We start from the raw sequence: 8379 nt of genomic DNA on the forward strand, positions 1-8379 counted from the left end.
AGAAGGGGAACGGGCAGGAGGGCTCTGGCAGCGCAGCGGCGGGCGAGCAAATGCGCACAGGCTCACGGAACGGCAGGGTTGGCTGAGGCCCCCCAAGGGTCATCTAGCCCAACCCCCTTGCAATCACGGCTTCGGAAACCCAGGCAGGTGGCCAGCCAACCTCTGCTGAAAGGCCTCCGGCGAAGGAGAACCCGCCACCTTACAAGGCCATAGGATGGTAGAAATGTAGAGTTGGAAGGGCCCCCCAAGGGTCATCTAGTCCAGCCCACAGCTGAGGAATCCCTGCCGGAATCCCACCGTTATGTTGAACGGCAACAGAACATAAAGGAGGGTCTGTATAGGAATGTGCCCTTCCAAGGCAGGTTAGTATGTTAGGAGGGGCTTCCAAAGTTATTGTGTCCTCAGGTCACAGGGGTATTTATTTAGTATGCATTTATTTAGACTTAAGAGCTCAAGGTGGCATACATGGTTCTCTGCTCCTGTTGTACCCTCACCAAAACCCTGTGAGGTAGGTTAGGCTGCAGGGCAGTGAGCTTCTTGGATCGGTGGGGATTCAAACCTGGGTCTCTTGGGTCAGAGTCTGGCACAAAATCGGAACAGGATCATAGGAAAGTGCCTTATTCTACTGGTGTCGTTTGGCTCCGCATTCCTTCTCTCTCTTTCTCTGCAATGCTGACTGGCAGGAGGTTTTCTTTTTAAAAAAATAAATAAATCATTTTATTAAATTTTCCACTTTAACAAACCAATCAAATCACATTAAATATTCCACATTATACATAAACATATCAAATAGTCCAAATATTCTGCCAAATTATAAATGTTTGTACTTCCCAGAGTACAAACCCTGATGTTGGGAAAGATGGAGGGCACAAGGAGAAGGGGGCGACAGAGGATGAGATGGTTGGACAGTGTCCTCGAAGCTACTAACATGAGTTTGGCCAAACTGCGGGAGGCAGTGAAGGATAGGCGTGCCTGGCGTGCTCTGGTCCATGGGGTCACGAAGAGTCGGACACGACTGAACGACTGAACAACAACAACTTCCCATGCTTCAAACTTGGAGGGCTCTGATCACCATCAAATTTCGGTTGCATTCCGTAGTCATTTCCGATGATTCCCCCTAATTCTTTCTGGTGTTATCCTTCATTCTTTCGCAGCCTCTGAGTTGTTCCCACAAGCGAGATAAAACAAACAAAGATAGGTTACTGTGTGGGACTGGTGGGAGGTTTTCAGGTGGAGTCCTCGCCCGTCTCACCTGGAGATGCCAAGAATTGCACCTGAGGCCTTCTGCATTCAAGGCAGATGCCCTGCCTCTAAACTATAGACCTTCTATCACAAGCAGAGCCTGACAAAAAACGAAAAAACTGCCCATCAACGCAGTTGGGAAAGGATTAGAGTGACTACCTGTTATCTCCCGGCCTGTTATAAGAACAGAAGATGCAATCCTAGAACAAGAGTAATTATAAGTGAGGGTTCCCCCCTCCCCCCAAAAAGCAGAAAAGAGAATTCAAAGGAGAGTAATCATAGCAAGTGGGGGGCGGCGGCAGATCAGCTCAGGGGCATAGCAAGGTAAATTGGTACCTGGGGGCAAAAAAAAATTTGTCCCCCCCCGAGGCATAGGAAGGTCAGGTGGTACCCGGTGTGGAAAATTTCTTGTCAACCCCCCCATTGATTCCCCCCCCAAATGGGTTTACATTATTTCATATTTTCTTACAAAGGAATAATAACAAGTAATAATAATAATAAACTTTTATTTATATCCCGCCCTCCCCGGCTGAAGTCGGGCTCAGGGTGCCTAACATCAGATACGTAACATTGGTATAAAACCAAACAATAATTAAATTACCTCCTAAAAACATCTCAAAATCAAATTAAAGTCTAATTAGATGGCTTTCCACAGGGTTAGGGTTGGGAACAGTGTGTTCTCTGAGCTGAAATTTCAGCCTTCGCGGCATAGGAAAACAGCCAAGTAAACAGCTATTTTGGTGGAGGAGAGTCAAGATATTAACCGATATGCATGAAATTTCATATATAGCTATATAATTCCTAGTATAGTAAGATAAGACCTTCGGAGCAGGCATTAATTTTTTTTTTTTAAAATCCATCCCCCCCCAAAAAAACAAATTGTTCCTTGATAATTTGTCACCCCCTCCATTATGGAACATGGGACGGAACGCCCCCCGCCCCCCTTGCTATGCCCCTGGATCAGCTGAACAACCATAAGAACATAAGAGCCTGCTGGATCAGGCCAATGGCCCATCTAGTCCAACATCCTGTTCTGTCAGTCGGCAACCAGATACCCATTACGGGAAACCAGCAAGGAGAATCAACCACAAGAGCCCTCTCCCCTCCTGCGGTTTCCAGCAACTGGTACTCAGAAGCATCGCTGCTTCTGACTGTGTGGAGGCAGGGCAGAACCATTGTGGCTAATAGCCAGTGCCGGATTTACGTATAAGCTAAACAAGCTACAGTGGTACCTCTGGTACCTCTTCTTACAGTCCATGGGACTCTCAAGAGTCTCCTCCAGCACCAGAATTCAAAAGCATCAAAAATCAGTAGCTTAGGGCCTCATCAAACCTAAATCCGGCCCTGCTAATAGCCATCGATAGCCCTCTCCTCCATGAATCTGACTCATCTTCTTTTAAAATCATCCAAGTTGTGAATGGCATACAAAAGATGTTAGGTTAAATTACAGGTTAAATCTGTAACAATACACTGGGCAAGGGGTTTGGGGCATAATATTCAGTTTTCGGATTGGGAAAGGTTATGGAGAACTGACCTGAAATTCTCAGCACGTTGTACGCTGAAAGAAAATTACAGTGGTACCTCGGGTTACATACACTTCAGGTTACAGACGCTTCAGGTTACATACTCCGCTAACCCAGAAATAATGCTTCAGATTAAGAACTTTGCTTCAGGATAAGAACAGAAGAATGGATGCTTTTGAATTATGGTGCTGGAGGAGACTCTTGAGAGTCCCATGGACTGCAAGAAGATCAAACCTAAAGAAATCAGCCCTGAGTGCTCACTAGAAGGACAGATCCTGAAGTTGAGGCTCCAGTACTTTGGCCACCTCATGAGAAGGGAAGACTCCCTGGAAAAGACCCTGATGTTGGGAAAGATGGAGGGCACAAGGAGAAGGGGACGACAGAGGATGAGATGGTTGCACAGTGTTCTTGAAGCGACTGGCATGAGTTTGGCCAAACTGCGAGAGGCAGTGAAGCATAGGCGTGCCTGGCATGCTCTGGTCCATGGGGTCACGAAGAGTCGGACACGACTGAACGACTGAACAACAACAAGAACAGAAATCGTGCTCTGGCGGCACAGCGGCAGCGGGAGGTCCCATTAGCTAAAGTGGTGCTTCAGGTTAAGAACAGTTTCAGGTTAAGAACGGACCTCCGGAACGAATTAAGTACTTAACCAGAGGTACCACTGTACAGGTGAAACTCGAAAAAATAGAATATCGTGGAAAAGTCCATTTATGTAAGCAATTGTTTTCATTAGCTACTGGAGTTTAATATATGAGATAGACTCATGACATGCAAAGCGAGATACGCCAAGCCTTTGTTTGTTATAATTGTGATGAATACGGCACACAGCTGATGAAAACCCAAAAGTTGAAATTGTTAATTTGGGGTTCTCGTCAGCTGTACGCCATAATCATCATAAGTATAACAAATAAAGGCTTGACATATCTCGCTTTGCATGTCATGAGTCTATCTCATATAATAGTTTCACCTTTTAAGTTGAATTACTGAAAGAAATGAACCTTTCCACAATATTCTAATTTTTTGAATTTCACCTGTATATGAAAATGATGTACCGGTGGCATTTGACTCCTAGTAAGTTAGCAAAAACTTATATATAAGACAAGTACAAAAACCTGCTGGAAATGTAAAGAGAAGGTGCCTTTTACCATATGTGGCAGTCATGCAAGGTAATAAAAGTTTTGGGGGAAATGATATATAATGCATTGGAAAAAATGTTTAAAATAACATTAAAAAAAAAAAAACCAGAAGCCTTTTTTATTAAGTATTGTAGGTACTGAGATCCCAGCAGGAAAGACTCTTTATATATGCAACAACAGCCAGACGGATGCTACTAGCCCAGAGATGGAAAGAAGATAATGTCCCTACCAGAGAGGAATGGCAAACCAAGCTGTTGGAGTATGCCAAAATGGCAAAACTGACTGGAAACCTCAGGAACCAAGAAGACAAAAACTTCAATAAAGAATGGGAAAAAATATAATTTATTTAAGAGACCACTGTAAGCAGAAGAAAACATTGGCAGGATTTTAATAACACTTTAGCATTTATCACAGACAATATGGAGAGAGATAAAACATGGATTGTGGAATAACAAGCAGTTGTAAAGGTTTGCAAAAGGACCCCTGGAGGGGATGTTGGGAAGTCTGGAGATTCAGAGAAATCTCTAAATATGGATATGTGTTTGGTATTGTTATAATTTTACACTTGTAAAATCAAATTATTATTATTATTATTAATATTATTATTATTATTATTTTAAAAAACCACCCAAGTTGGTGGCCATCAGTGTCTCCTGGGGAGGTGGGTTCCATAGTTAAACCTTGCACTTTTCTCTGCCCTGAATCTTCCCACATTCGGCTTCCACATTCGGAGAGCCAGTGTGGTGTAGTGGTTAAGAGCGGTGGACTTGTAATCTGGTGAACCGGGTTCGCGTCTCCGCTCCTCCACATGCAGCTGCTGGGTGACCTTGGGCTAGTCACACTTCTCTGAAGTCTCTCAGCCCCACTCACCTCACAGAGTGTTTGTTGTGGGGGAGGAAGGGAAAGGAGAATGTTAGCCGCTTGGAGACTCCTTCGGGTAGTGAAAAGCGGGATATCAAATCCAAACTCTTCTTCTTCTTCGTCTTCCTTGGATGTCCACCAGTTCTGGAACCACTGGAAAAGGCCACACAACCTTTCCAGAAATCTAGCAAAGGGCTCGGTTCCCTACACAACTTCGGAAAGGAGGTTTCAGGAAGGAGAGTTGTGACATCGCTGAAACTCTTTTAATTATTACTTGTTCTGGAATCCAAGTTTGCTAAGGGGATAAGGAGAGTGTGCTGGATCCAGACAATGGTTCGTCTGTTCCGGCATCCTGTTCTCACAGTGGCCAACCAGATGCCCGCAGAAAACTCACAAGCAGATCCGAGCAGCAGATCAGTCTCCCCTCCCATGGTTTCCAACAAGCAGCATTCATAATCCTGGCTGTCTCCAGCTGTGGAATGCTCAAAAGCAAGCCCAGCTACAGGAAATGATAATATTATGCGGCACGTACATCAATGCATAACCCACAAGTTCGAAAACACCAAGAAGCATGCAAGACACACCCAAGTATTCCAAAAGATTTAAAGAGACCTTAATCCCTCAGAGGCAGGGCCGGATTTAGGTTTGATAAGCTACTGAAGGTAATGGGGCCCTTTCTATGTCCAGCTGTCCTTTCTCAACAACAAACTGTCGCTGTTTTTTGTGTTGAATATATGCTATATGGTCATTTATGGACCTAATAGGTATCTAAAGCCATTTGCACATGTTGCCATGCAGAATGTAGGCACCCTATATATAGAAAGGAGCAAACCAATGATATTTTAGGGAGCAGGCTAGCAGGCGGGGACCATTACTTACATCATAGGAGCCTACACAACACAAAACACTGTTGCTGTATGTACGTTTTATTTTATTTGTTTTTTATCTTATATTTTGGAAATGTACATCCAGGCTTCTTCCCTTTAATTTTTTTGTGGGGCCCCCAAGAGAGTGGGGACCTAAGCTATAGCTTGTTTAGCTTATACGTAAATCTGGCGCTGCTCAGAGGTACCGCAGCGAGGGTCTGCCTGCAGATGTACAATGGAACTTTCTTTATATGTCAATCAGTCTGCAGGGGAGTCTATTGATTATTTTGCCTCTTTTTATGAATGAAAGACACTGATTTATCCATGAAACATGGGCTGAAGCAGCACAGGGGGCCCGAAAGCAATATGGTGGCTGTGTTTTAAACCCTGGTCGACCTCGAAGACCCTCTCCAGTCACGTAGGCAGGAATTCCTTGCTGGGTCAGCTATCAGAAAAACCGGTCCGACAGGTGTATGTCAAAAGCAAACAGGGCAACTTTGTGTGTGAATGTACCAGACAGACTGGGAAGAGCCATAAACAGGGATCTTGGTTGACAGGCAGGAATTCACGTCCTCAAATTTCGCTGGGTAACTCCTTCTTCCGACATGTTGGTGACGCTTAAGTTATGCTTTGGGGGTGATCTTTCTGTCAAAGGAGACGGATTTCCTGAGGTTTTAAAAGATGTTGCACACCTTTGTTCAGGGCTTCTCGTCACCTCCTTGCAAGCTGGGGGGTGGGTGGGCTGTGTTGCAACAGATCCAGTAAAATGCCTTGCAGCCTCTGTTTGTATCTCTGACCAATAGCGGACCTCACGGGGCTCCATGAAGGGGAGCTGGGCTGTAAAAGCCAACCCCAATTTTCTTACAACAGCATCAAACGCCCCGGAACTCCTTCTGCAGCTTGGACTGCAAAATTGTGACCCTTTGAACGGCTTGAAATTTCCACATCCGTTTTTAACCAAAAATCCATGGAGCTCACCAGGTTTTTATTTATTTGATTTTTTATTAGAAGGATTTCATCTTTAAAAACGATAGCGTGACAAAAGGAAAAAGAAAGGGGGGAAAGTGTGTGAGAATGAAAAAGAGAAAAAATAATTACATTTACATACATTAATACACAGATGCGTATAATCTTATTATCCTAATATGCATATAGTTGTCAATAACCTAATATATTCTGTGTGAACTCATTCCATGGTATTTATCCAAAGAAAGTCTGTGTATATAAGCACCCCATTAATAGGTTGTTAAAATTGTCATGTTGTCAAGTGATTGATTAAAGGGAATCAGATCTCTATTCTTCCAGTTCATCAGTATCAGTCTCTTGGACACCATTAGGGCATGTAGAGTCCATTTTCGCTGTCCCATTGTCAAGTTCCATACAATGGGTATATTTCAAAAGACTGTCTCGCCAGAGTGGTGCATGCTCTATTTATCTCTCACTTGGACTACTGACATGCGCTCTACGTGGGGCTACGATTGAAGGTGACCCAGAAACTACAACTAATCCAGAATGCAGCAGCCAGACTGGTGACTGGGAGCGGACACCGAGACCATATACCGGTAACCTCGGTCCTGAAAGACTCCCAGAACATTTCCGAGCACAATTCAAAGTGTTGGTGCTGACCTTAAAAGCCCAAAACGGCCTCAGCCCAGTAGACCTGAAGGAGCGTCTCCACCCCAATCATTCAGCCCGGACACTGAGGTCCAGCTCCGAGGGTCTTCTGGCGGTTCCCTCCTTACGAGAAGTGAGGTTGCAGAGAACCATGCAGAGGGCCTTCTCAGTGGTGGCACCCTCCCATCAGATGTCAAGGAAATAAAACAACTACCGGTATCTGACTCTTAGAAGACATCTGAAGGCAGCCCTGTTTAGGGAAGTTTTGAACGCTTGATGTTTTATTGTGCTTTTAATATTCTGTTGGGAGCCGTCCAGAGTGGCTGGGGAAACCCAGCCAGATGGGCGGGGTATAAATAAATAAATAAATATTATTATTATTATTATTATTATTATTATTATTATTTATTCACCTTTGAGAATCTTAAATTTTTCCATAGCATCTTGTTTATGTAGTGCTCTCAAAGTTCATAATTGCTGGTCGCGCAGCTAATAAACCAAACATCAAAAAGGATTTTTTTTTTGAATGGGTTATGGGTTTTTCCTTCTTCTTGGCAGTGTGTAGAACAGGACTGGATTGATACCAGTTGTTTACCCACGAAAATTAATCCTTGGTTGGAGCTCTCCTTGCTCAACCATTGAGGTCTACCGTTTATATTTAGCTGACCTTGGATTTCCCCTCGTCTGACTAACCCGGATTCAGCACTAGGATTGCGAAAGGGGGAAGGAAGAGAATGTCTTGCGGGAGAGAGAACCTGTTGAGCCACACTTTGTGTGATGGGAAAAGATTCCGGGAGGCAGCAGGAGTAACAAGTCAATCCAAACGGGGAGCTGTATAGCTGGATACTAATTGTTTGTGCTGTTTGGGATTGCAGAAGGACTCAAAGACAATCTCTTTAAAAAAAATAAATTAAATTGAATTTTACATTTTTATCTTCATCACAATAACATCTCAAACGAAACCAAATACCCCCCCCTTCCCCTATGACTTCCCTCAACTTCCTCCTCTGGTTTGGTGTATATTAACTTCCTGTATTCTTTTGTTAATTGTAGACTCAGAGACAGTCTCCACCTCCCAGAGTTCCAGTTACAGGTAGGTAGCCGTGTTGGTCTGCCACAGTCAAAACAAAATAA

This window comes from Lacerta agilis, chromosome 7 (genome assembly GCF_009819535.1).
Source record: "Lacerta agilis isolate rLacAgi1 chromosome 7, rLacAgi1.pri, whole genome shotgun sequence".
Lineage (NCBI taxonomy): Eukaryota > Metazoa > Chordata > Lepidosauria > Squamata > Lacertidae > Lacerta > Lacerta agilis.